Below are 5,429 nucleotides of genomic sequence, written 5' to 3'. Positions count from 1 at the left end.
CTATTAGTTAATGTGAAGAGGGTGTGATCAGCTTCTGACTTTACAAAGCTTTTTCCATTGAGGGTGGTGCTCAACTTATGGTACCAAGCCCTTGGAGATTGCTTCAAGCCATAAATTGCCTTCTTTAATCTGAGAACATTTCCTTGTTTCACCATGTTCTCAAGACCAGGAGGTGGTCTCATGTAGACTTCATCCTCCAATTCTCCTTGAAGAAAGGCATTCTTCACATCTATCTGCCATAAATCCCACTCAAGGTTGACAGCAAGAGACAAGAGAATCCTTATAGTGTGAAGCTTGGCCACTGGTGCAAAAGTGTCTAGATAATCTTCACCATATACTCTATTCCCTTGCAACCAGTCTTGTCTTTTTTTCTTTCTGGTTTTCCATTGGCTCCATACTTGATAGTGTAGAGAAGCCTGCTTGTCACTGTCTTCTTTCCTTTTGAAAGTTCAGTCTCAAACCATGTATCATTCTTGATCATGGCTCTCATCTCATCTCCAACAGATTATCTCCACTCCTTGTGTTGCATAGCTTCTTCATATGTTCTTGGAATGTATTCCTGATCCAATTCACTAATGAAGACTTGATGCTCTTCTGGATATTGAGCAAGGGAGCATACTGCATTTATTGGGTGAGCTACAGCTTCAGCATTGAAGTAAACTTCTGTGTTGATCCACTGTGAGGGTTTCCTGATCCTTGTACTCCTTCTCAAAAGTTGTATCTGCTCAGGTTCTGCTTCATTTCCTTCACTTGGCGCCTCTACTTGAGTCTCAGCATCTGGTTCTAATGGCATCTCATCTTGATCATGAGCTACTGAGTTCTCTTCAGATTGAGCTTGTGTAGACTACTCAACATTTCTAGTGCCCCCCTCATGATCAGGATGAGTGTTCTCAACACTATCAGCTGCAGTAGATGCTACATTTTCAGGGACATGTTCCACCCTTGGTAGAGAGAAGGCATACTGATTCTCAGGCTCTCCATTACTCTCCTAAGGTTGTTTGCTCTATCTAAAGCTGATTGAGAAAGATCTTTGAGCTCATCCCAACTCTTTCCATCATAATAGCCTCTAGATTCTGCAAACTTCACATCCCTCGAGACAAGAACCCTTCTTGACTCTGGATCATAGCACTTATACCCCTTCTGAGTTGGAGAGTAACCAATGAACATAGCTTTTGAGCTTTTAGCATCAAGCTTGTTCCTCAGCTCCCCAGGTATCATCACAAAACAGAGGCATCCAAACACACGCAAATGGTCCAAAGATGGTTTGGTCTTATTTAGAACCTCAAAAGGAGACATGTCGTTGAGGACTTTAGTTGGAGTTCTATTGATCAGATAAGTAGCAGACATCACAGCATCACTCCAGAATCTTTTTGGAACATTGGTGTGGAACATCATTGATCTTGCTACCTCCATCAAATGTCTGTTCTTTCTCTCAGCAACTCCATTCTGTTGAGGAGTGTAAGGACAGCTTGTCTGGTGAGTAATCCCATGTTGAGCAAGATATTGCTTAAATGCATGACTTGTATACTCTCCACCATTATCTGACCTTAGAATTTTCATCTTGGCATTGAAATGGTTGCAGATATGGGTCTGGAAATTCTTGAAAGCATCCAACACCCTGTCCTTAGACGGAATCAGTGTCACCCAAGTGTATTTGGATTTCTCATCAATGAAGGTGACAAAGTATTTGTGGTTCTCTCTGGACACACATGGAGCGGGAATCCAAGAGAGAGAGATAAGAATATTTAAGGAACATTTTTCCTTAGATTGATTTAGTGTATGTTACATAAATAGATCTACCAAGGAGAATAAGACAATGAGAATGAATAAACAAATGGAGATGAATAAACTAATGAAGACCAGATTTGAGGAAATCACTTTCAGATAGTGACAACTCTCTTCTCTCTTCCTTCCTTAGCATATCATGTGACTTTGGCTTGTTTCCACACTCCAACAGCTCTATCCAGTTGCCTCCATTTGTTTAAATTCGTCCAAGACTTCAGGCAAGATATTTAAATCAGTCTCACACATTTCTTTGCTTCAGTTTTCCTGTCCATGATTTCCTGTCCATGATTTCCTGTCCATGATTTCATGTCCATGATTTCCTGTCCATGATTTCCTGTCCATGATCTTCTGCCCATGATCAATCAGGTTCTTCATGTCTTTACTCTTGCTCTTTATTCTCTTCATGTCAATAGCTTATGAAGCAGGTAATTTGTGGCTCATGGTGTTGTTATTATGATCGAATTGTTTTGGTTCTGCCATAGTCATGCTCAGAAGCACGATAAACTCGATAACCTTTATCATCATCACACATATCACTTGGAATTTGCATCTTCGGCATTGTTTATAGAAGATAGAACTTATTCAGGCTATATACTATTATGGAGGAAGAAGGTTCTAGGTGTAGGCATTTATAGAGGATTCCATTAAGTGGATGGTTTCTGTGTTATGTCTCTTACATTTTTATCGCTTTGAATCGGTATGGAGTAGTTTTAGGACTGATTCTTAGTTTCTGTTGTTGTTGATGCTGCTTTGGATCTGTATGGAGTGATTTTAGGACTGGTTTGGAATCTGCATCTTCTTCAGTAACCTTAATCATCATCACACATACTCACTTGGTGTCACTTCTATATATTGTTACAGAAGAAGGTTCTAGGTCTAGGCATTTACATAGGATTTCATAAATTGGAGAAGGAGATATGTACAAGAATATATGCACACGAATTTAGGTGTTTGTCACGCTTGTTTGAATAATGTTTATCTCCTGTTTTCTTTTGCAGGTTTTACCTCACTCTGGGTTACACTCTTTTTTTCAGCAGCTGTGGGAGCTCACATGCACATGTTGTGGGAGCTCACATGCACATGTTCTTCAACCCTTTAGCTACCTCAGTTTGCTTTGACTTGGATTACATATCCTTGATTTTGACAGAATCGTGGGGATACCCCCGTACGCTCTTCTTTTAAACCGCTAGTTTTAACAGTTTTTAAACTAATCTTTATTTTTTAACTTCTTTGACATTTATTTGTCTTTTTGACTTTCTAGGTCTTCGCTTAGGAGTGTTGATGCTCATTGCCTTTCTCAAAGGGGTATCAGCAGGGTCAATCATGGAGCTTGTTTTTGACTGGGACATAAAGTGATTGTCTAGTAGGATACATTTTTTCTCCTCTAAATCATTAACTAACTCTTGTTATTGTTCTATAGGTTCTACATAACTTTACTGCTTGGAGGATCACTCTTATTCTCCTGCTTGTCTGCCACAACTGGTGCTGCAAAATGGAGAGATGTGAACTATCTTATGTCCATACTCCTTTATGTCATATCTATCCCCATTTGGCTTGAGTATTCTCTCTGGATTCCAAGAGAAGAATATTTGCTCAGGTATGAAGCATGCTCTTGTTTCTTGACCTTTGGTGTACTCGTGTGCAAGTAGTACTCAGACAGAGTAATCAATGGAGGCATTGACTTGGACCCTGTGAACCACACACTCTCATTCTACTCTTATGTGCTTATCCAATTCCAAATGCTCATGGTGAGATATATTCGTTTTTAATCATTGGTTGTTTTAAATTCAATTGCCACAAATAACATCATGTTTGCTCTCTCTTCTTGAGCAATTCTTGTGCAGTCACAATTTTGTTGCAGATAAGGATGAGAACGAAAGAAGAACAGGGAAGAAGTAAATGAATCTCATGGTAAGAGCTCTATGCTTTCAAAATGTGTTGCAATGGTTGTCTTATCATCAAACTTCTTATATTTGTCTCTTGTCTGTGCAGATAACTCCCTCTTAGCAACTAACAAGTACCATGTGGATGGACTAAGAAGAAAAAAGAAAAGTAGCAGAGTATTGAAACCAAGTATAGTATAGTTATTGTAATTACATTTGCAATAACTTATTTTGTGTGTTTGTTGGTTGATAAAGAAAAACAATTTAGATATTTCAATGCATTCAAGGCGGGGGAGAGTGGACTCGTGTCCTGCCATCATGTCAAGTCGACACATGTCCCACTTAGTGAGAGTGAAACAAAAACACCTCATGATATTGCATCTGCAAACATCACTGACCTTGGAGGTACTAACTTGTTCCACAAGTAAACCTATAACTTTACATAAATTAAAGTAACTTCCCTTATGATTTCTGTCCTTCAGTGATACCGTCTGTAGAAGCAAAGAGGAAGAATTGATGAAGCTGTCACAGAGTATGGCGAGAACTTTCTGTCTCACCATAAGCACTTCGTACGGACAAGCACTGTCTGAATCACCAAAAGAGACGGTGAGAATCACGACCCGGAAAGTTTGTGGTGGTGTTGTTTTATGTGGCGTCTTCACCACGTTGCTTCCTTATTCTCATCATCAAGTATTTGATCTTCTCCGCAACGATCATCATCGCTCTCAGTTAAAGATTCAAAACAAAAACCTTCCTCCATTGATTCTTGTGATCCAAGATACTGAAACTTTATTTCTTACCTTACTGAAGATGGAGATGTTGTTTAATGAGAATCCGTTTCAAAAAGTTGCTCATATTGCAAATGGATAACATCCTGGAAACTGCATTTCTCTTCTTCACTTCCATGTTAGTGTTTTTCTTTCTATATTAAATATTTTAATTTTAGTGTTGGCATTGTATATATCTCTAATAATTAATATTACAGGGGCCGAGTAGCTCATCGAATAATGTAGAGTGGATGCTTCAAGAAATATGCACTGATAACTCCGGGACTCTCGTGGTTTACTCTACCGCCGACGCCAACGCCGTCCATCTCGCGATGAACGGCCAGGATTCTTCTACAATTTCTCTTTTGCCCTTAGGGTTCTCTGTTGTTCATGTGAATCAACCCCATGTGTTTGAGGGCATTTCCGTCAATTTGGCTTCGTGCTTGCTCACCGTTGCGGTACAGGTCTTGGTGAGCGACTTCACCACCGCAAGTCTCAACGTTTCCACTACAGCTATCAACAACCGTATTTGCTCAACTGTCTACCGACACTACAAGAAAACATCAAGGATTCTGAGGGAAAAAATCGTCGGAATTTCGTCGGAATATCGTTATTCCGACGAAATTCCGACGAAACACGTCGTCGGAAATAATTCCTCGGAATTTCTTTTTTCCTCTGAAATCCCTCGGAATTTTCCGACGGAATTCCGAGGAAATCAATTTCCGAGGAAATTCCGAGGATCCCTTGTTTGTCGGAAAAGTCCTCGGAATATACCGAGGTAGAACTTCGTCGGGATAATTCCTCGGAAGTTCATCGATCGATGCGTGTTTGGACATATATACATCGATCGATAGGAGTATACCGACGGACTTTTTCCTCGGTTTATTCCGAGGAACTGTTCCCTCGGTATATTCCGAGGGATCCGTTCCTCGGAATTTTCCGAGGGAGTTGTCCCTCGGAAAATTCCGAGGGAAATGTCCCTCGCTATATTTTT

The 5,429-nt window shown here is 40.1% G+C and overlaps 1 long non-coding RNA gene across 1 annotated transcript; it reads left to right on the top strand.

The window, feature by feature from the left end:
* Positions 1-4,173: 4,173 nt before the first annotated feature.
* Positions 4,174-4,933, top strand: LOC106311192. Its single transcript, XR_001263940.1, has 3 exons — positions 4,174-4,396; positions 4,479-4,574; positions 4,654-4,933. It is a non-coding gene; the product is annotated as an uncharacterized LOC106311192 (long non-coding RNA).
* Positions 4,934-5,429: the final 496 nt, after the last annotated feature.

This window comes from Brassica oleracea, chromosome C8, assembly GCF_000695525.1.
Source record: "Brassica oleracea var. oleracea cultivar TO1000 chromosome C8, BOL, whole genome shotgun sequence".
Classification (NCBI taxonomy): domain Eukaryota; kingdom Viridiplantae; phylum Streptophyta; class Magnoliopsida; order Brassicales; family Brassicaceae; genus Brassica; species Brassica oleracea.
The sequence above is the reverse complement of the archived record's forward strand: the minus strand, read 5'-3'. Positions and strand labels throughout refer to the sequence as shown.